The following is a 24,343-nucleotide window of genomic DNA, read 5'->3' as shown; positions in this document are numbered from 1 at the left end:
ACTTTGTATATATAAAAGTAATTCATTCACAGGCAGAGGTGACATGTAAATTCCACATTTCCTCCGGTATGCTGTCACAAATACATTTGTAAAAATATAGGGTTTTTTTTCCCTAGGTAGAACATGCAAATTGTATCACCATAGGGACACTTATCTATGTCACTTCCCTTGATTTATTCACCTGTATTACATAATTAAGTCTATCTCTATCTTATGAGCAGTTGACCAATGAAGTTTGTCAGATAGTTGAGTTTTATTCTTTTGGAATCTTGTTAAATGGGTTATGTTTGGTTGGAGGCAATGTTTGTGTAACTGTTGTTAATCTGCTGTGATTGTAGCCTCTCCTTACTTTTCATTCAGCTTCTGCCTCAAAATGTTGATAAAAACAGAGAGCATGAGTGAGCAAAAACTCACTATTTATATTTATTCATGTTTCCAAGTGATTCATGTTCAGTTATCCATTCTCTGAATCACTACCATTCATCAAAAAAAAAAAATAGGGGGTAAACAACAAGGTCCTACTGTATAGTAGAGGGAATTACTGGTATATTCAATATCCTGTAATAAACCATAATGGAAAAGAATATAAAAGTAAGATGTGTCTGTATCTATATGTGTGTGTGTGTAAATAACTGAATCACTTTGCTGTGTAATAGAGATTAACACATAAATCTATTGCACTTCAATAAAATAAAAAAGAAAGATTCAGTCTTCTTTTTGCTTGTGTTCTGTGTTTGTTAGAACATTCTTAGGGGTTCAGACCAAATTAGAACAACTCAAAATGAAATCTTGAAGAAAGCAGACACTAAAACATTACTGCATAGGGGTTGGCAGATGCAGACTACAAGAAAGCAAAATTCAGTGGAAGGCTTATTATGGAAAACAGAAGTAATGTGAATTTTTTATTCTTCTCTTGAATTATCTTTTTTTTTTATCCTCTAGATCAGCAGTGAAGGCTGCCTCCTGGTTCAGAGAGAATTAAGTAGCCTATGAAGAAATAGAAATAGTTTGCATTAGTTTCTGACATATAGGATTAATAACTTTCATATAAAATCTGACTTTTTATAGCTACCTTTTTTAAGTAAGGGCATTATTACCAGAACCCCACCTTGCCTCCTTCATCTCCTCTTCCCTCCATGTACACATTCAATTACTTTGTCCACCTGCTTCTTATAGGTATTTGAGTTGGCTGTTCTTTCTTGTGTGATTAAATGGGGTATTTGTTTAATGATTATTTGAATGTGGCAAAACCATTGTGAGAAATTGAGAGTTATTGTCCTGCTAGCCTGTGAAGTTGGGCATTTAGAATCTAGATTAACTCTGAGACTGAGGCACAAAGGTTAGCATAATAATTGGATTTTATGTGCATTTGTATATTGTGCATTTTTCTATGTGTTAAATAGTAATTGCTTACTGATTTTGAAAAAGTTATTCATGAATAAAGTTCAAGGGGAAACTTTTTCTTCCTTTCATAGTCCTCAGAAGTCATTTCAATTTTTGTTTTAAATATTAAAAAAAAATCCATTGCCGTTGACATTAAAACCTCCAAATATAATTGTGAATTGTAATAGCTTCTTATTTACTAATCAAGTATTGGATCATTTATAAAAAAGAAAGATAAATAGAAATAGTACTTCCCTTACAGAAACTTCTTATGGACAAAAAGAAATGAAAAGAGATTTATGCTCTATTTGATTTATTTAATGTAAATGAAATACTTTACATGAAGATATATAACATTTCTGCCTATTTGCCTGTTTTGAAGTCTGCACTTAACGGGCAGAATTGCTAATTAGAGAATCGGTTCCAAATAGGAAAAGGAGTAAGTCAAGGCTGTGTATTGTCACCCTGCTTACTTAACTTATATACAGAGTACATCATGAGAAACGCTGAGCTGCATGAAGCAAGAGCTGGAATCAAGATTGCTGGGAGAAATATCAATAACTTCAGATATGCAGATGACACCACCTTTATGGCAGAAAATGAAGAACTAAAGAGCCTCTTGGTGAAAGTGAAAGAGGAGAGTGAAAAAGCTGGCTTAAAGCTCAACATTCAGAAAACTAAGATCATGGCATCCAGTCCTATCACTTCATGGGAAATAGATGGGGAAACAGTGGAAACAATGATAGACTTTATTTTTGGGGGCTCCAAAATCACTGCAGATGGTGATTGCAGCCATGAAATTAAAAGACACTTACTCCTTGGAAGGAAAGTTATGAACAACCTAGACAGCATATTAAAAAGCAGAGACATTACTTTGCCAACAAAGGTCTGTCTAGTGAAGGCTATGGTTTTTCCAGTGGTTGTGTATGGATGGGAGAGTTGGACTGTGAAGAAAGCTGAGCACTGAAGAACTGATGCTTTTGAACTGTGGTGTTGGAGAAGACTCTTGAGAGTCCCTTGGACTGCAAGGAGATCCAATCAGTCCATCCTAAAGGAGATCAGTCCTGAGTGTTCATTGGAAGGGCTGATGTTGAAGCTGAAACTCCAATACTTTGGCCACCTCATGCGAAGAGTTGACTCATTGGAAAAGACCCTGATGCTGGGAAGGATTGAAGGCAGGAGGAGAAGGGGACGACAGAGGATGAGATGGTTGGATGGCATCACTGACTCAATGGATATGAGTTTGGGTAAACTGCGGGAGTTGGTGATGGACAGGGAAGTCTGGTGTGCTGCAGTCCATGGGGTCGCAAAGAGTCAACATGACTGAGTGACTCAACTGAACTGAACTGAAGAGAATCGGTACATTAAGATAATTGTGTGGAAAGATAGCATTGGATGGGGACTCTACCCAGCATTTCTGTTGTGCCATATCAGTTAAAGTCCTCTCTTCCTTATTTTCTGTGTCAACCCAACTGACCTCAGTTAATAATTGGGTCAAGTGAGAAGAGTGATCAAATATAGTTTGCATAGCATATCTAAATTTCTGCTCCACTTTTTAAAAACCCTTGAATGGTACCTTAATGGACATGCTAAATAGTAAAGCTAATGTGGGTTAGATGATGATGTGGTTAAATGGATTTTTCCCTGTTTGAACAAAGGAATTGACATTTTAATTAATGTATCAGTGTCAGTCTAGAGAAGTGCTTCTTGTGGTGAGCAAGGAACTCTGACCTTTGTGTATGTATGTGTGTGGGGGTGGGGTGGGAGGGTGTTGGCATTTTGTCATTAATTGTGGGAAAAACAAACAACAACAATGACACCACCAAAAACCAAAGTAGAAATGTAAAGTTTTTACAGTGGAAAATATGAAACCATTATTTTAGTAAGCTCCCCTCCTTGAAGGTAAGAAACATATTATCATATATATATGTGTGTGTGTGTATATACTTGATGCCTATCATGCCTGTGTAAAGGAGATATTAAAAAAACACGTGTTTGTTGATTTAATCATTGAATGAGATTAACATGTATTTTGGGAATACAAGGACAAGAAAGGCACTGATGCCTAGACCTTGCTCTTAAAATTCTGATATAATTGATCTGGGATGGAGTCCAGGTATTAGCATTTTGTATAAGCTCCTCAGATAATTTGAATGTTCAATCAGAGTGAAGAGCTGCTAATTAAGTCATTTATAAGTCCTATAAGTCCAAGATTTTTTGAGATGTACCAAAGATTGCCTATTCCCACATGTTTTGCAATAGCTATTGCTTAGTCATATATACTTGTTCCTGGATTTTTCTTGATAAGATATGGGAGCTGAATAAAATGAAAATACTCCTGAGAATATGCGATGTAAATCTCTAGCTGAAATGTATTTCCTAGGTACGAATGTACACCCCCGCGCTTGTGTGGCCCTTCGTAAGTACATTGACTTCATGTGTGCTGTGATTATAGTGGTGTGTTCTCAGCCTGTGTTTCTCCGGTTTCTTGTTTTCCAGCACCACCTCTTCCCCTCAGGGTCCTCTGAGCCCACAGTGCCTAAGGGAGCATACCAGGGCCACTGGGTCAACCCTGAACATAAAGGTCAATGCAAATTTTCTTCTCATTTGGCCCACTAGCTATGGGAGTAAGGTGGTCATGTGGATAGTTATAGCTAACATCAGCCTGATTTGCATTTTTCAAATTACTCCTAGAAGGCATTATGTATAGTTGAAAGTTATGGAGCATGCTATGGTCTTGGAAAATTCAAACCATGAGAGTCAGGAGACCTGCATCATAGTCTCAGAAGCTTCGAATCTCCTTAATATTGTGACATTTAGCAACTTATTTACCTGCCTTTGCCTCCTTTCTGTAAGAGGAGGCGCTCCAATAAGGCAGTCATTAAAGTTCCTTCAAGCCTTTAAAATGCAGCATGCTACTTTTATTATGAGCTTAAGAAAACATAGGCATTCATGTGTAGCTAAGCACTGTTTTCTCATCGTTAAAAAAAAAAATCCAGCTAAAATGTTCCCGTCTGGTCAATGATGTTGGTAATGGGGCAGGTTATTCGTGTCTGTGTGGGCCATGGTAATGGAAAACCTGTGTTCCTTCTCAATTTTGCTATGAACCTAAAACTGCTCTAAAAAAAGAAAATCTTAAAATCAAAAACAAAATAAAAATTAATGACTTCAACAATTTGTATAATATCATGGATGCATGCATGCCAAGTTGCTTCAATTGTGTCTGACTCTTTGTGACCCTGTGGACTGTAACCTATCAGGCTCCCCTGTCCTTGGAATTCTCCAGGCAAGAATACTGGAGTGGGTTGCCATGCCCTCCTCCATGATCGTCTCAAACCAGGGATCGAAATTGTGTCTCTTACATCTCCTGCATTGGCAGGCAATTTCTTTACCAATAGCACCACCTAGAAAGCCCATATATATACCCTTAACATGATATTAAGGAAATCATAATATGAAATTATGGAATGGCAACCCACTCCAGTATTCTTGCCTGGAGAATCCCATGGACAGAGGACACTGGCAGACTACAGTCCATGGGGTTGTAAGAGTTGGACATGACTTAGGGACTAAACCACTACCACCAAATCCTTAATATGGGGATATTTTAATTGGAATGTGTCTTAGTCTTATGAATTAAGACTACATCAGTCTAATAGCACAGGGAACTCTACTTAATGCACTGTGATGACCTGAATGGGAAGAAAGCCCTAAAGGGAAGGGTATATGTATATGGACAACTGATTCATTTTGCTGTACAGTAGAAATGAAGAGAACATTGTACAGCTAGTATACCCCAATAAAAGATACTTTAAAAATTAACTAACATTAAAAGACTACATCAGTTTAGAAATTTTTATGATCTGTGAGGGTGAAGGCCATGGGTGTACTCTTTATTTTTGACTTCACTTAAAGTACTTCTATAAAATATAGATAATATTGCCTTTGATTGCCTGTTTGTAAAGTGAGTATTAGTTAAATGGGGGATGATCAGTGGATTCTTCTTTTTTGACTAAAGGACAAAGACAATTTAATATAAAAATTGTTATGTTAAAAAATGTATTTATATTTTACCCTGGCTCGTGGTCAATATTCAATTCACTGAACAATTGTTAGAAAAATCTTTCAAAATCATTTTTTTGTTGTTGCTATGTAGCAAGGTTAATAATCTTCCTGAATATTTTGTTTAATCCTATAGAAATATATAAGTAGTTAGAGTAGATTAAGTAATTCTGGGGAGAGTAAACATTAATGCTTGATTTTTTCTTTTGATAGCTTTTTTTGCAGGGGTCAGCAACACATGTAAAGTTTAAGTGTTTTTAAAATATGATCTTTAGAAGAATGTATGAGAAAATCTGTGATGATATATAATTAATTTGGGAATTTGCAGACCTCATAGTTAATTGAATATTTCTGAAAAGTGAAAGTGAAATCACTCAGTCATGTCCCACTCTTAGCGATCCCATGGACTGCAGCCTACCAGGCTCCTCTGTCCATAGGATTTTCCAGGCAAGAGTACTGGAGTGGGGAGTATTTCTGAACCAGTATTTAAATCCTTGGCCAGTGCTTTGCAATGAGATCATTGACACTTTTGCAGAAAATAAAATTCTGATTTTTTAATTAGAATTTATAAAAGGATAAAGCATGCTTCTTTTCAGAATGTGCTACTGAAAGTAATTACCTTATGATGTTTGCAAATGCTTTGGAAGAAATGCAATTGCTTGAGACATGCCTTTAATAAGTCTGAAACAGTTATAAAAATTGTGCAGTGATAATGTTATATTAAGATAGAGTAGCTTGATAAATATTTTTGCCTCTTTTTATGGAATTCTTTACAATATCCTTTCAATAAGACTGAAAACTGACTTTAAGACTCTTAGTCATTCTTGAAGGAGTTTTCCCAATATGCTGTAAGGAAACCCTGACTCTGACACTTGTACCTGTTCTGATCTTGGTGAAATAACAAGACCTCAAGCTTCCTTACCTCTAAATTGGAGATATTAAGGGTACCTAACTCACAGAATTTCATGAAAATTAATTAAAACAATATGTATAAAGTGTTTAGCTAGAGACTGCACTATAGTAAATAGTGAAAGTTGGTGATACTGTTGTTCTCTTGTCTGTATGCTAAAATCATTTGATGTTTTCTTTTTGAAAGTAATACCTTTAACTTTTTTTTTTTCTTTCTTTTAAGATCTCTTATATCCTTGGGACAGTAAAAATAATTAAGTGCTTTACTTTAATGGGTCTTCCTTTATAGCTCATTCTAGATAGGAATAATCAGAAAGTAGGTGACAATGTTAATTAGAAACAGAAATTAACATCTTTTATGAGGATAATTTACCTGATGACAGTAATTGAGAAGTGATTCTAAGATTGTCAGAGGGCAATTTATAGAATGATTACTTTAGATGAACAGAGGTAGATAGTTTGGACTTACATTAGAGAGACGTGGAAAGCTACAGTATGCGGCTGGCATTCATGCTTTAGTTAATAATTTGGCTGATCAGAGACGTACCTAATGGTTGGTGCAGAGCTTGCCTCTATTGATGAAAGACTATTTGACAGTTTTAATATAAGAGATTATTTAGATGATATATCTATCATTCTAGAAAGATCTTGGGTAGTCTCAAATGGGCTAGGAAAATCTTTACTAGAAAAGTAAAAGATTTCCAGGAAAATGGAATATGCTGTTTTGAGGAATGGGGTTTATTAGGTCATTTACTTTCTTCCCTAGTGGCTCAGTTGGTAAAGAATCTGCCTGCAGCGCAGGAGACCCGGGTTTGATTCCCAGGTCCCGAAGATCCCCTGGTGAAGCAACCCACTCCAGTACTCTTGCCTGGAAAATTTCATGGACAGAGGAGCTGGGTAGGCTGCAGCCCATAGGATCGCAAAGAGTTAGACATGGCTGTGCAACTAACTTTTACTTTCTGTATTAGACTTTGAATTCTCTCTTTCTCTGTCTTTTCCTCCTCCTTTGCATTATGAAATACTCTTTAAGACCAGAAAGGATACCAGCATACTAAGAAAGTTTTAAGTTATAGTGTCTCTAATACTACCTATACATACCACAATTTCTTTGTTGTCTCAGAATTATCCAAGGGAAAGTTTAAATTAGAGACAGCATGAAATCCCACAGTGCTGAGATCTTTATTAGAATAGCAGCTTTGCATCTTTCTCTTTGCCCTGTCTTCAGGAGCCTGTGCAGCTGAAGATGAGTCATTAAGAGAAAGTAGCATCGGTAAACTTGCATTTTTACAGTAATGTTTTCTAAACTGCTCATCTAGCTAAATTGACTGAGGCTGAAAACAGCAGTTTCTACCTTGAAAGGAAAGAGTAACTAGTATTAAAATTGGTCAGGAAATTTCTTATGCATTGGGCCTTGACAGCTCTTAGTATTTTATTAGCGTATACTTTTGAAAACATGTTGTGTGGATTCCATAGTAGATCATAAGGACTCCAGGCTAATCGAACAGTAGCACATATAGCCTATTCTAATCTCAGAGAAGGGAGCATAGGACTGAGGATTCACACACTTCAATTTGCCAGTGATCTACTGCCCTAGTAAAAAGTCAGCATGTTTTAGGATGGTGTGGCTGTTTTTTCATCCAAGGACTCTAAAATACATTTCAGAATTTATAAGTTATTATGAACCTGATTTCAGTGTAGCACTGCGAGTAAATCTGGCAATATAATGAAGTGCTTTATAACCCTAACCAGGTTATTTTTATATCACGTTGGATACACTCAGGTGAGTTCATTTGTTAAGCTAGTACTCAGATACTTCATTTTTAGCTCTCATGAAAGAAAATCCTTACCTAGTATAATGATCCCTCAGCTTGAAGTGCATGGTTTGCGCTGTGGGGACTGGTCTGTGGGAATGGGGAGGAGGGTTAAAATTACTGGGATTTGTTGATCTTCCTGCCGATTCTGTTAGGAACAGTATCCATGCTCATTGTGATTGTGTATCTATCAACTGGGAGAGGAGGGAGGAAACCATTAAATGAAGAAGAAAATGTTCAGCAGTAAGGTTCCTAACAACTGGGTTCATGACCCATGTTCTGACTAGTTTCCAAGATTTAATTTATTGTAAGAACACATGAGAGGAAATGGTTGGCATGTCGGGTGGTGGAGAGGATAATACAGAGGAGAAGAAATGCACTGGTAGTGTTACTTTCTCCAGAGTCAAGAGAAGGAAGTGTTAAGAGTAATAAAAATATTTAAATATAAACTGAAGAAAACCTCGGGTTCCTGTTTTTGGTAGAGGGGGAAACCCAGAGCAGAGATTAAGAGGTATAATCTGCTCTCTTTATGGAGTCAGCTGACGACTCAGAAAGCAGGTCTTCTGAATCTGCTGGGTTCTCCCTTTAGCACTATGAAGTCCTGGGTGAAAATCTCAATTCAGAGTGGTTTATTGGGTTTCCAGAATGAACAGTATGCTTATCTAGTTTGTTCTCAAAGAGACTTCATTTCCCAGAGATTTAATTTCTTTCAAGAAAGGAAACTGAAGAATTCATTGCTAAGCTCAAGAGAAGAGCTGGGCTTTCTGCTTTCTGAGTTTTATCAAAGGAAGGCTCACAACGACTCTCTGGGGAGAGGAAGGGATAAGAGCAGACATGGAAATGAGTGGTGACAGACATGGTTGAGCCCAACAGTAGGTGAATAACAGAGAAGAGTTCAAAACAACGAACAGTTCCTCAGGGAGAGAGATTATGGTTTTGTGTCAAAATCACACCTTTCTCATCAAAGCAAAGAAGTTTAGATAGTATAAGCTGTTTCCATCTGGGAAGTTACTGTCTAAACACTGACAGATTTGGGGAAACATACAGATTACTTTCTTGTCCAAGAGGAAGATGTCTGTGTGGACGATGCAGCAGCCTCTGACATGTATTTCTGTTTCTTTTGCTAGTGGTTCATCACAAAATTTGGGCAAATTGACTGTAGAGGTATGGATGATAGTTCTTTCACTTCAGTGATAACTCATTTGGATAGTTCCTTACGTATCCTCTACAATAGCCACTTTCTTTGGTGGAGTTTTGTGAAATTGTCCTTTAGCAACTATATTCTGCAGTTTTTTCCCATCACTATATTTATGAGAATTTAATATTTGTGCTTCTTGATTCAGGTTGGGGTTTTGCTTTTCTAGTTGATTTTGTATTGTTTTGAATGTTTCGCTACTGCTGGGATCATGCCTTCTTTTTAAAAAATTATTCATTTATATATCTATTGATTCTTATTATAAATATTTATACGAGTTTATACCAAAATATTAAATACCAGTTGCCTGCAAGCATTTTTTTATGCTTTTCTGCCTTTTTATAAGTAGGACATAATATTAATAAATTTGTTTTGAATGCTGTTTTGTTTGTGTACATAGTTTTAAAAAGAATTGTTACTGGTTGCTATTGAGAAACAATGATAATACATTCTGCCCTTTCTAGATAGAAGATAGAGGAGAAAAGTTGCAAATGTTTCTGAATATATGCTACATATGAATAATTCATGCTCAGTAATTAAAGTTCTTGGTCTTCCTGGGTGGCTTAGCATTGGAGGATCTGCCTGCAATGCAGGGGATCCAGGAAACTCAAGCTCCATCCCTGGGTCGGGAAGATCCCCTGGAGAAGGGAATGGCACCCCACTTCAGTATTCTTGCCTGGAGAATCCCATGGACAGAGGAGCCTGGTGTCCTGCAGTCCACAGGGTGGCAGAGTCAGACTCAACTGAAGCTACTGAGCACACACACATGCAATTAAAGTTCTTAGACCAAAAGTAAATAAGAGGTATGCTTGTGGGTTAAGCATGAATCCTTTTACACAGTCATTAATATTGTCTTTTAGGATTTATGTAGTATTCTATAGTTTTTGTGAATGAACATAAGAAAAATAAGTAGTACTTCATAGATCCTGCTGCATGCCAGACAATATTTTACATATATTGATTTATTTAATTATCAGAACAATCCTATGTAATAAATACTGCTTCTATATCAAACCAGTAGCCCCTGATTTGCACACTGTAGATGAGGGAGTATAGCCCACAAGCAGTAAATGAAGCAATAAATGTTCTTCACAGCAAACTGTTAGCAGATTCTAAATGTCAAAGAAAATGGCTGATGGTTTTCTCATTAATCAGTGAACCTAGAGCACTGACAAAATGTCTCCTATGTTCTCCTTCTCTCCAACTTGGGGTGAAGGCAGCTAACCAACCCATTTCTTTAATGTTTTTCTCTTTGGAACATTAATACATCTAATCTCTATTAAGCAGCCCTCCACCATGCATTTATAAAGGCATAAGAAAGAAGACAGCAAAATTAAAAGAATCAGAAATAAATAGTAACATGGAAGTATCTTTGGAACTTGTGAAAATGTGGAAACCGAGTGTCAGAAAAAATGAAGTGATCAGTGGAAGGGCACACAGTGGGGCTCAGATGTGTTCTGAAATCACACGTGTTTAGATTCAGATCCCACCCCTTCCCACTGGAGTGGTCCTGGAAAAATTAATCCTTCATAGCTTCTGTTTTTTCATCTGTGAAAAACTTGGCAAGGATAAAACTTAGCTTTAATGAGAATACTAAGCAAATTAACATAGTACTTAAAAATATCTAGTTCAGTGCTTTATTTCTTAGTGGTGGTGGTTGGTGGTTTATTCGCTAAGTTGTATCCGACTCTTGTGACCCCATGGACTGTAGCCCACCAGGCTCCTCTGCCCATGGGATTTTCCAGGCAAGAATACTGGATTGGATTGCCATTTCCTTCTCAAGGGGATCTTCCTGACCTAGGAATTGAACCCGGGTCTCTTGCACTACAGGCAGATTCTTTAATGACTGAACTATGTGATAATGCCAGTTTTCCTTGGTCCACACTCTCTCACTGTCCATGACTTAATCTTCTATCCTAGGACACAACCCTAAGACTACCATGCAACTCATGCAACCCTAAGACTACCATGCAACTCTCACAACCCTAAGACTACCATGCAACTCACACAACCCTGAGACTACCATGCAACTCACACAACCCTAAGACTACCATGCAACTCACACAACCCTGAGACTACCATGCAACTCATGGGGCCAGACAATCCCATTGGCAAGCTTTGCCAACACACACAGCTGTTTCATAACAGGTCTATTGACTTCTTCCATCATTAAAATTCTGCAGTCATCATATCTCAGTTTAACTTCATCAGACTTCTTAACAACCATTTAAATGGAAATTGCTGTTGTGGATATGGTTTATTTGATATCAATGAATAGTAACACTAGTGAACAGGCAGCCTTTACTAGCCAAATATTTGCCTTTGGAATCAGCCAGGGATTGTGATTGCTCTTCTTTTATAGCACATATGGTTTCACTTCCAGCAGGTGGACATTTGAAATTTCTAGCAATGTTTATGTATCATTATATAATTACCAACCTGTTGTAAATCAGCCAGCCAGTGGTGATTTGCCAGAATGAACAATAGCTGAGATTGTGTATTGCTGACTTTGGCATTGTAACCTGAAAGATAGCATCCTTTTTTCTGGTTGGTATGAAATTCTTCTGACATGAGATAATTTTTAGAAAGTTAACTTGATTGATTCTGACTCTGGTTTGATAGCAAAATAATCTAGTGTCCATATTGGACTAGAAACAAATCTCTGTTAAGAATCCATATGTGTACTTTTGTTAAAATTCTTAATACATGCTTTCAGTAAAAGTCTTGACATAACAAGAGTGATGAATAGATCAGTGCCAGGTCCACGGGCAGAAAGGAATATAAATTGTTAGACATATTGGTAAATCATCAATTATTTTAACCATTCAATGGCCATTGTGTAGACAGAAGAGAGAAGAAAATGATTTTATGATTTACTATCCTACTTTTGAAAAAGAAGGAAGAAAAAGATAAGTAAGAGTAGATTTGAAGGTTATTTTATGATTTCCTTATGAAAAAGTAACATTAACATAGTACCAACAGTGAATGCAGTAACAAAGCAAAGGGCAAGCTAACACACTTATTTTGTATCTGTACAGTTTTGGACAAAGTATCTAAATACATGTGGCACCATACAGAAGTGTAAGAAATGAAAAGGAGGGCAGGAATAAATAAACCTTTAATTTAAATTTAAAAAATTTTGCTTTTACTTTAGGAAGAGTAGCATTTAAAGAATAGACTGCTTTTATATTTCCAGATCTCAGACACTTTTAGTTGATAATAAGACTTGCTTTTCTTATTAATTTTCAAATAAAATTGATATTATGAATCTGACACATTTGATAAAATATTGAAGAAGAGAATATGTCTTAATTTGTCTTCTGTTTCCATTGTTGCCTTTCTCATGTAGGGCCTAGCATTGCATCAGTGCTAGGTTATACTGAAAAATGTAATAACTGAAAAATGAAAAATATAATGTTTACTTAAAGCAGCCAGCATAACATGGAAACATTATATTTTTACCTTTTTAAAAATAACTAACAATAGGTAACTTTATTCTTGTGAGATAGGAATCAACACAGCTCACTGAGTTGGGGAGGGCAGAGGAAGAGAGAGAAGGAAAGGTGTCCAGTTAGAAATTAAATAGCAGTACTGATTCTGATTTCTGCGCCAAAGTGCCATCTCTTTCAATTCTTGACATGCCTCTCCCCTCCCTTTTTTGAAAAACAGAGCAAGATGTTCTGCCTCCACGATTTATAGAAATTTGTGCAAATACCTGGGATTATTGGTTATTAAATATTGTGGAAATGGAAGTTTGACTCAAAGATATAAAGGAAGATGAGGGGGCCCTAATCTTAGGGAATGGTCTTCTGAGGGTGGATTTGTGGTGGATTAGAGCAGAGTCAGTGGGGAATAGGGAGAAACAGAATTAGAAGTCATGAGGGATAGGCCTTTACCGTTCCGTGATTTCGAATTTGTAAAATTTGAGGGTTTCTGGTTCCTCAAAGAAAAAAATCGAAGAAACATATTCCTATATAGCTTTACATGTTGATCCTGGGACTCATGCTTTTTTTTTTTTTTTTTTTTTACTTTCCTCCTGCTTTTTATGTTTATGGCATTGTGGAGGGAGAATTTCTTCATTCTCAAATGGCTTATTTCCTGCAGTTACAGATAAGGCTCTGTAATTTGCATGATGGAAGATTGAACCTGAGTCTCCTGCATTGGCAGGCAGATTCTTCACCACTGAGCCACCAGGGAAGCCCACGATGGAAGATACAAAGGTTAACTGGACACAGAATTTGTCTTTAAGAATGGTGTAGTTAGAGACAGAAACAAGCTAAGGTCATTAATGTTGAGTGACTAAATGAAAAATTTTTTGACAGTTACAGTGGCAATAGGAACGAAATTTGTGAAGGACAAGACTCAATATTTAACATTTGTGCTGCTGGACATTGGGGTTGTTTCCATATCCTGGTTAATGTAAACAGTGCTACAATGAACACTGAGGTGTGTGTGTCTTTTTAAATTACAGTTTTCTCTGGGTATATGTTCAGTAGTCTGATTGCTGGGTCTCATAGTCAATTATGCTTAAAAAAAAATTAACAAACATAGCAAAAGAGAAAAAAATTTAACATTTAGCCTAACTGAAGGAATGGTTAACTAGTACTTACTGATTTATTAAATTTACTAAATGGGCTTCCCTGGTAACTTGGTAAAGAATCCGCCTGCAATGCAGGAGACCTGGGTTCGATCCCTGGGTTGGGAAGACGGCATGGCAACCCACTCCAGTATTTTTGCCTGGAGAGTCCCCATAGACAGAGGAGCCCGGTGGGCTGCAGTCCATGAGGTCACAAAGAGCTGGATATGACTGAGTGACTAAGCACAAATGAAGTTGGTCTTCAGAGTCCATTTAGACAGTGTTCTCTCTGATCATTTCTGTGTGAATCATTGAATATTGTTACAGTTTTTTAGTGGTGTGAGATCATGCTTTATCTTTTAAATACAGATTATATTATTTAATCTTTATTTGTAGAGACCTTGCCAAGAACCATCAACATTAACTATTATAATAATTAATGTTTGGGAGTTGAAGGGAGTTATAGAGCCATCACTAAATCAATGACTCCTGCGTTTTAAGAGTTTAAATGCAAGGCAGTTTTAGTGATTCAGGCAGATATGTGAACTAATATCTCTAATACAAGTGGCTAAGTTGTAACTGGAAGAACAAACCCTACTGGGAGTTGGAGGAGATTTAAGTCACACTGAGTATATCAGTTTGGATACATATCTTGACAGGTGGAATGATTTCTTCTTCTAATTTTATCTGACATGGGTATGATTCAACTCTATAACTCTGAGTTACTGTAGAAATTAAGTTGAATGGTTACAGATTAGAGGGGGGAATGGAAAAAAGTGACAACAGCAATAAAGTGCCTGTCCATACTTTATCATTTTCTAGAGTATGTTCTTTGCATTATTCTCACCAAGAAAACTGGAATTGATTTCTTGTTTTCTAAAGTGGATCCAAAGAGAGGGGTGATATCTTTTCCCTTCTTTTTTTTTCACATTTACACAGTGATATGATACAAGACTGATTCATTCATTGGAAATAGTCTGAGTATGGGGTGGGTTTAGGTTCTAGAGCTCTTATTTCAATCAGAATGCTATCATAATCTATAAATGTATTAATCAGATAATCTGCAAACTTGTAATTTAAAGTCTATGGAGCAAATCAAATTTGTTCAATAAATATTCATTGAACAAATAAATGAACAGATTGGGACATCGGCTTTTTTTATTGGTATAAATGATGGTGAAATTAAGAGAAAGCTCTTTTATGATTATACCAGACATTTGGTTTCATAGAAGATGATGGCCAAGAAGGAGGAATGATGTGCAGAAAAGAGGTGTGAGAGTGCCAGGGAGACTCCATATGGTTGCTGGGGTTCAAATAACGATGGTTGTTCTTGTGTTTCTGAAAATCTTGGAGTCAGGCTTAAAATGTTGTTTTGGGACACATATATTCATTTAAATATGACTTATCAAATCTTTGAAATGCAAGCATCAATATATAAGGCATATAGAACTGCTAATGCATATAATATAGCCCCCCTTCTTCTCTGGAAATGAAATAATCAAATGTCTATATCTAGGTCTTATTTATATAAAGGAATATGTTTTAGAATTTTTCCAATATCTTTGTATGTGATTTTATAAGCAAGTACTTGTATATGTGCCTTCTAGATTTGGATAGAGAAAATAATTGTTTGGAAATAATAGATTAAATAGATTATTAGAGACTAAAAATATATTTCTTTAAATTTCCTTTTAGTATAGTGTGTAGAACGTGGACCCTACAGTCAGGATTGTGTTTAAGTCCTGTCTGAGTTTGAATCCTTACTCTACCTCTTTATTCAGCTGATTGGGGAAATTTAATGATATCTGTGTTTCAGTATCCTCATCTGTAAAATGGAGATGATAGTATTTCTTTTTCTGGTCAGGGGAAGCTTTATAGATACTCAGCCAGTGACACAGCCCATGCTCTGGCACTCAGAATGTGGCCCTGTGCTTGTTGTTGAATGCTCCATGGTCATCATCTTGACATTTTTAGCAGGTTTTACTTTGGATTTATGTATGTAATGATGTCAGATGGGACAGTGTCCCTTGCACTGGGGGCTTGCAGCCTTGCCTTATGTGTGGTTCTGTCTGCTACTGTCTCCCCACTTCTCTGGAGAGGTTCTGGGATGCCCCTTCTCATGCCCCCTCTGCCTCCCCAGGCCTCCAGTGGGGACTGGGCATGGGCGCTGGGGATGTCAGGTCAGCTAGTGGTGCACCTGCTGAGTGTCAGGGACAGGAGATGGTCCAAGCACCTGTGAAGATCTGCCTTCACCCTGCAAGCATCTCATGATAGGTTGAGAAAGAAAGACCACGGAAGAAAGGAAAAAAGCTTTTATCCTTCAATTTTAATAAGGGAACCTGCATTTTTATTTTGCATTGAACCCTGCAAATTATGTAACTGCCCTTGAATAGGGTGTTTTTAGGACTGATGTTAAAGCAACTGGAATGATACCGGTAATACAGTAGATACTATATAGAAAGCATTGCTGTTATTGCTATCTGACATATTCACATACTTGTAAGTGATAATTATATGTGATATAATGTGTTTACATAACATAATAACTTTATAAAATAAATGATTAATATTATTTCCTGGTACATGTTGTCATGAATAGTCTTTATTGCATCTAGATGAAATAGATCATTTAACTAATATTATTTCCTTGTACATGTTGTCACGAATAATATTTATTGCAACTTGATGGAAATAGATTGTTAAAAAATAATAGATGGCTTCCATTTGGTTTTTAATATATGAAGTCTAGTTAAGTGTCGTAGATTTCAGTTTTGCATTTTTCAGTACAATAACTGTAAAAATATCTGTAAGATAAAACTTCTTTGCCAATGCAAAATATATCCACTTTTGTACTGCATTTAGATGTGAAGCCAACATGTTGCAGATTTTCCTTCATTAACATACTTTATACTATCTAGTAGCAGACAAAAAACAAACTCAGCCCGGATATTTATGCTTTGCTGTTTATCTTGTTCTGTATCCTCTTGTGGTGTATACAGTCTATTTTCTGTAGCCCTTCTTTAGCTATTTAGAACTGTGTTACTCTTTTTCTTTCTTGTCCAGAAAATATCTGTGGGATACTATAGAAATGAATGCTTTTGTTTAGGTTTTATTCAATAGAGTGAGATTAAAACAGATTTCATTTATCATACATGAATACCTGGTATATATATTGCAAATGTTGAGAGCTTAAGGAAGAAGGCTGCTGTTGGCTTCAACAATAGTGTTGTCTTTCTTTCATCTTTAAGTAACATTCTGAACTTGACTAGCTGTACAAAAAGCAGATGGTGAAATGGTGCCAAGTTGACATTCACCATCTGCTTCTTACATATATAATTTTGTATGCTAAAAAATGATACAGCAGGGATCTGCTATTTACTGGTTGTTGGTTAGAGAAACTGTACCATTTGGGACAGTCGTATTTCAGCTTGAATACTGTCATTACATAATCATAAGCAAAGAAACTTGTCATGATAGAACTCCATATGTGGTTTTGCCTATTATTTGCATGTATGAAATTTTGTTGTTGCTTTTGATAAAAACTTGAGATAGGACCAGAAATCATAGAAGGGTGTATCTGGTGCTTGGTTGAGTTTGACAAATGCCTGTACAGGTTAAACAGTGTCTTTGCCCTAAACTGGTAATAAGCATTCCCTGCCCTCTGGTTTAATTTAAACTGGGATGGAAAGAAAGAAAGCTTTTAGCCAAACAGTACTCAGTTCTTACACATAATATGCGAAAGAACAATCAGGATTTCCGAACAAAGCTATCTCAGAGTTGATCAGGAACAAAGCCAGGCCATCCATCCTATTATAGGAAAAGTGTGGATGGATGAAGAGAGCTTAGATTAACCCTTGCGCCCTACTTGTTCAGTCAGGGTGGGTTTCCCCATCCTTCAGAGGGGTGCCCTTCTCTGTTAGATATCCCAGAGTCCTTTGCTCTCGATGTGAGCCACATGCCTTAGTAAGAGGCAAACTCCAAAGTCAGCTGCAGATAATAGCCTCATTCCTCCACTGCTTCTCCTTGTGTGGGCTTGATGGCAGAGTGAGACTGATGTGAGAGCAATTCTCTGCTAAATTAGAGAGCTACATCATTGAGAAGTGCCTCAAAGGAAGGGAAAAGAGACAAGGAGTTAAGCTTGTGCGCCAGGCTGCTAATGTATAAAGAATAAATTAATAATGACTGTAATTTGCCTTGTATTTTCAAGTATCCATAAAGCAGGATTATACTATACATGGACCTAATATGGAGCCGATATGTAATCTTCAGAGGATCTGAGAATTCCAAACTTCCATGCAGCATTTTCTTTTTTTTTGTTTAGATGGATACAGTTAAAAATGATTACGATGGAGTTATTAATATGAGTAGAGGATTTTTTCACCAGTACCTCAGTGGTGTGTCTTAGTTTTCATTGCTATCACTAGCCAGGGAGAAAAAATAATCACATATAAATCAGAAAAAGATGGTGAGAAATAATTATATTTTGAGTGGATGTTTATGGTCTTTCAGTTTACTTCTCTATTGTATTTACAACCCTGCCAAAGTCTGTATTTGGTCATATGATAGACAAATGAAGATATAGTTTGTGTTTACCTTACCTCCTTTAAGGCTGAGGAGGAAAAATAAGACTAATATAAAATTCAGGGTACTGGGAATATGGAGACTGGCTTGGTGATGTTGGCTAAGGACATGGATTCCATGTCTGGAGTCTGGGACTAGATTCTACTGCACATTAGTGACTGTCTTTGGATGAATGGACAAGGCTCTTCAAAATTGGGCTTGCAGTTAGTTTGCTTATCTGGAATTAGGGGGAATAATATTTATTCCTCAGAACCGATCTTGTCTTAAAACCATAGTTTCAGTGAAGAACAGTGGGGACTATGGGTATACACCTTTACAGCAAGGTATGACCTTTTTGAAATCAGGACTTTTCTTGCAGGAGAATATGGTTCTGAGTTCTAAAGGGATACATTTGATCTAGGAGATAGGTATTCACTTAGGACTATCTTGTAACTCTTGGTATTTACATGCATGCTTGCTTATAGACAGAAGTTGAGATCCTAACCAGAGATCAAATTGCCAACATCCGCTGGATCATTGAAAAAGCAAAAGAGTTCCAGAAAAACATCTTCTTTTCTGCTTTATTGACTATGCCAAAGCCTTTGACTGTGTGGATTACTATAAACTGTGGAAAATTCTGAGAGATGGGAATACCAGACCACCTGACCTGCCTCTTGAGAAATCTGTATGCAGATCAGGAAGCAACAGTTAGAACTGGACATAGAACAACAGACTGGTTCCAAATAGGAAAAGGAGTACGTCAAGGCTGTATATTGTCACCCTGCTTATTTAACTTATATGCAGAGTACATCATGAGAAACTCTGGGCTGGAGGAAGCACAGGCTGGAATCAAGATTGCTAGGAGAAATATCAATAACCTCAGATATGCAGATGACACCACCCTTATGGCAGAAAGTGAAGAGGAACTAAAAAGCCTCTTGATAAAAGTGACAGAGGAGAGTGAAAAAGTTGGCTTAAAGCTCAACATTCAGAAAACTAAGATCATGGCGTCTGGTCCCATCACTTCATGGAAAATAGATGGGAAAACAGTGATAGACTTTATTTTGGGGGCTCCAAAATCACTGCAGATGGTGATTGCAGCCATGAAATTAAAAGACACTTACTCCTTGGAAGGAAGGTTATGACCAACCTAGATAGCATATTAAAAAGCAGAGACATTACTTTGTCAACAAAGGTCCGTCTAGTCAAGGCTATGGTTTTTCCAGTAGTCATGTATGGATGTGAGAGTTGGACTGTAAAGAAAGCTGAGCGCCGAACAACTGATGCTTTTGAACTGTGGTGTTGGAGAAGACTCTTGAGAGTCCCTTGGACTGCAAGGAGATCCAACCAGTCCATCCTAAAGGAGATCAGTCCTGAGTATTCATTGGAAGGACTGATGTTGAAGCTGAAACTCCAATACTTTGGCCACCTGATGTGAAGAACTGACTCATTGGAAAAGACCCTGATGCTGGGAAAGATTGAAGGCAGGAGAAGGGGACGACAGAGTTTGAAATGGTTAGATGGCATCACTGACTCAATGGACATGAGTTTGGGTAAACTCTGGGAGTTGGTAATGGACAGGGAGGCCTGGCATGTTGCAGTCCATGGGGTCGCACGGAGTCGGACACGACTGACACGACTTAGCAGCAGTAGCAGCAGAATGCCTCTTACAGCTGGCTAAAATTGATGTGTACTGCATCTTTGAACCTCTTGGCAAAAGAAGGTGGTATTAGAATTTATTACAGTGGTAATTTTTATTGTACACCTTTGGTTCATCTGGGACTTGAACATTGCTTTCAATCTTTATGACATTTTTGTTTTCTATTAGGAAGAACATTAGACAATTCCTGTGGTTGGCAATTATGGGGCATTTAATAAATGATCTTTGATTCTAGAGGATAAAAGGTCAATGTGAGTGCATGCTTAGTCACTCAGTCATGCCCGACTCTTTGCGACCTCATGGTCTGTAGCCCACCAGGCTCCTCTGTTCCTGGGATTCTCCAGACAGCAATATTGGAGTGTGTTGCCATCCCCTTCTCTGGGGATCTTCCTGACCCAGTGATCAAACCCAGGTCTCCTGCATTGGCAGGCAGATTATTTACCATCTGATCCACTTGGGAAACCCAAAATGTCAGTGTACTGTATTCCAAAGGAATGGTCATTGTTGAATCCAGTTAATTTTTGTCCTGTGTACCTTATGCAGATGTTTCCTTCTATTAATACTTTTAGCAACTGAGGACATGTCCATTTTCACATAGTAGAAAAATCTCTGGAATTGAGTTTTGTGGTTAGCAAAAAATAAATAAAAATGTCTAAGGCCCTTCATTTGTAGGTACTATGATACTATATTGAAAAATAAATGTGTATGTATATTTTATTATAATATTGCTATGTATTTTTTTCTGGTAAAAAACCTACTTCAGAGTTTTTTCCACTCACCCATTTAATTTTCTTCTCACTATTCTATGTTTTTCTCCATATATATGTCATTTTATGATACTTTGAAAACTAAAAAAGTCATTGATAGTTCTTTTTCATAAATTGATGTTAATGCATAAAAATGATAAGTAATATGAGAATTTTCTCTTGATTAAGTGGAAATGTAGTTTCTCTTATAAAATTGAAAATGTTCTTCTCTTATAGACTGTAGTTAAAGATTATTTGAAAGAAAGAAACTTTTTTTATTAACACCATTGTATTAAACTAATTGTTCAAGATAAAGGCCACTTGGTAATTACAATTGAGACATTTTGCTTGACTTAAAAATGTTTTATTTCCATTTAGTGTTAAGGTCAGCAGTCCATTGTATTTACAAAGGGCATTACACTCACTCGTCAACCCTATTAAAAATTTTACAGTTGGAAAAATATTAACCTTACTCAGGGAAAAGGAGCCGAGGCTAATGAATAGAAAGGGAAAACTTTGTTAAAGTTACTTCAGATTAACAATTATGCTAATTTGATATGTAGATAGCAAATGTACAGTTTAAAATGAGTTTAAACCTATATGGAAAAATATATATGTTGAGTTTAAAGTAAGTAGCAATTTAGGCAAAATATCTTGGTGACTTACAGACTTACAAGAAAGTAAGCAACTTAGATTGTATGTGACTCTTTCTTTAATAAGCCTAGAACTTCACATTTGTTTACCATCTTTTATGTACCATGAGTATACTCTATTCAATTTATGTTGAACTACAACATAAATGCTTATTATTATGTCCTTTTTACAGATGCAGAAACTAAGGCCATGAATGACACAATAATAAGTATAACATAGCACAGAAAGGGGTGAGCTTGGTTAGTATCTGGGTCTGTCTGACTCTAAATTGTAGGCCTTCTCACTATACCACACTGACTATGTGGGCTTTGTTTATTTAGGGAACAGTTTCTTAATATATAAAGAGAAGATTTAGAAATTTATATCAGAAATCTCATTGCTCTCAAATTCTGATAACTTAGTTTCGTTCCTTGTTTTAATATTTAGACCATAAAGTATTTACAAAGATTACATATTATTTAATATAGTCAATAAAATATTACCTTGATACCTTACACAGCACTTCAGAATCATAATTTATATTCATCCAAAGTTGAATTTTAAAAGGCTATTCAGTTTACCTTAGCACTGAGAAAAATTAGAGAAACAGTGAATTGCTATATAATTTATGAAAAATTTACTAGAAAATTAGTTGGATTATATTTTGTATTATGTTGTAAATGTATGGAGAAGACACTTTGAAATGTGATATAAACATACTAATTTTGCTTTATGATAATTTAGCTTTGTCATATTTAAGCTGTGTTTGCTAATATATAAGTAAACAGGGAAAGTTGATAATTTGTCATCTTTGTCCTATATTGAAAATAAAGCTTAATAAATGTAAACTTTTTAAAAGCCTATCTGTATAAAATGAAGTAAAAGCTAATGTATACTACAAGTTCTTTGTCATGTTCTTAAAACTACATTAGTTCTGATAACTTGAAGTGAATTTATCTAGATATTGCAAAGTTAATGTTATTGTCCTCACAAAATAATAGCTCAACTCCAATGTTTACTCTTTTTTTCTGTTTTACTTTGATGTTTAATGAGGAATAAATGCAGTAAACAAACAAACAAACAAAAATGAAACACTCTGTTTCCTCTTGAAGTGGATGAAAAATTTCTAGCAATCCTATTTCAAAAGAGTTTTCATACTTTTAAATGAATGATTTACTGTAAGGATAAATGATAACATGGACGTTATTTTATATGACATAAAGTAGAATTTTAAAGCTAAAATTTATTTGTCTTATTTTTGCTCACAGTGTATTTAAAGTTATATCAAAAGTAGATACATGTCTATAAAACAGGAAATTGAAACCATCTAACTTTATAGTAATGTGCATTTTTTTAAAGTATGTTAACATCCCCTTCCACAAAGCAAGGGCTTTCCTGGTGGCTCAGCTGGTAAAGAATTGCCTGCAATGTGGGAGACCTGAGTTTGATCCCTGGGTTGGAAAGATCCCCTGGAAAAGGTAAAGGCTACCCACTCCAATATTCTGGCCTGGAGAATTCCATGGATTGTATAGTCCACGGGGTTGTGAAGAGTTGGACACTACTGAGTGACTTTCACTTTCACCACAAAACAATGATTTATTTTTTCCTGTTGACTGTTGCTTAACACGTAAGGGTCACTGACTGATATCTTCAGGATATTTTAATTCGCATTTGGATTACAGAGTACCTGCTAATGAGGGACAGACAGAAGAAAATAAGCAGAATTTCACTAATTAGAAGTTTGACAGTTTTGTCAGTATGTAACCATTGGACAGCCAGATCATCATTAGTGCCTTTGGAAAAAAGAACAGAGATACTTTGAAATGCAAAAAGATAACCCAACACATATCTTTGTTATCAAAAATGTTGATTGAGTTGATCTTATATGCCAATCAGTCGGCATAAATGGTGATGACAAAACCCTTGCCCCAGAGCAGTTTGATGTATAGTGGAATTTGATAGGATGTTTACTGTTTACTAAAAGTGATGATAAATATGTACTTTTAAACAATTGAGAGATGAGAATCCATCTTACATGGTGTGATATAGCAGACTCTCTCTGAAGAACAGTGTCTCATTTTAACTCAGTAATTGTCATTTCTTCAGCATGTTTTGCATGCTGTAAATGCATCATCTCTAATTATAACCAGAATAATTCAAGGAAGAAATTCTAATGTAGTAACTGAATGCACACTTTCTTCTATCTGGCTCTAAACTCAAGTTCTTTTCACATTGTATTGCCTTCCTGTGACTTCTGAAGTCTGAATTATAAAATAACATAGGATGGGAGAGAGAAGGAGCCTTCAGTTCAGTTCAGTTCAGTTCAGTTCCATTGTTCAGTCATGTCCGACTCTTTGCGACCCCATGAACTGCAGCATGCCAGGCCTCCCTGTCCATCACCAACTCCCGGAGCCTACCCAATCTCACGTCCATTCAGTCGGTGATGCCATCCAACCATCTCATCCTCTGTCATCCCCTTCTCCTCCTGCCCTCAATCCTTCCCAGCATCAGGGTCTTGTCAAATGATTCAGCTCTTCACATCAAGTGGCCAAAGTATTGGAGCTTCAGCTTCAACATCAGTCCTTCCAGTGAACACCCAGGACTGATATCCCCTAGGATGGTCTGGCTGGATCTCCCCACAGTCCAAGGGACTCTCAAGAGTCTCCTCCAATACCACAGAAGGAGCCTTAAGGGCCATCTATTCAGAATCTTCAGTTTTACATCTTTGGAAGGGCCGAAGAGGTTCATGAACTTGCCAGAGACAAACAGAGACTAAAACTTCAGTCTTCTAGTTCCTAGTGTTTGTTC

The 24,343-nt window shown here is 36.6% G+C and overlaps 1 protein-coding gene and 1 long non-coding RNA gene across 7 annotated transcripts in view; both read left to right on the top strand.

Moving 5' to 3' along the window:
* The window catches only part of LOC145503476 (uncharacterized), a 61,741-nt gene extending 39,308 nt beyond the window's left edge, over window positions 1-22,433 (top strand). Inside the window, exon 2 of the long non-coding RNA XR_014051485.1 lies at window positions 18,982-22,433. This is a non-coding gene — a long non-coding RNA (uncharacterized LOC145503476). The remainder of the gene's footprint in view (window positions 1-18,981) is intronic.
* The window catches only part of PPP3CA (protein phosphatase 3 catalytic subunit alpha), a 316,719-nt gene that overhangs the window by 79,019 nt on the left and 213,357 nt on the right, over window positions 1-24,343 (top strand). The window lies entirely within an intron of this gene.

The sequence above is a fragment of the Giraffa tippelskirchi genome, chromosome 1 (assembly GCF_054371585.1).
Source record: "Giraffa tippelskirchi isolate mGirTip1 chromosome 1, T2T-mGirTip1v1.2.pri, whole genome shotgun sequence".
Taxonomy (NCBI): Eukaryota; Metazoa; Chordata; class Mammalia; order Artiodactyla; family Giraffidae; genus Giraffa; species Giraffa tippelskirchi.
Note: the sequence above shows the minus strand (reverse complement) of the source record. Positions and strands in the feature narration are given on the sequence as shown.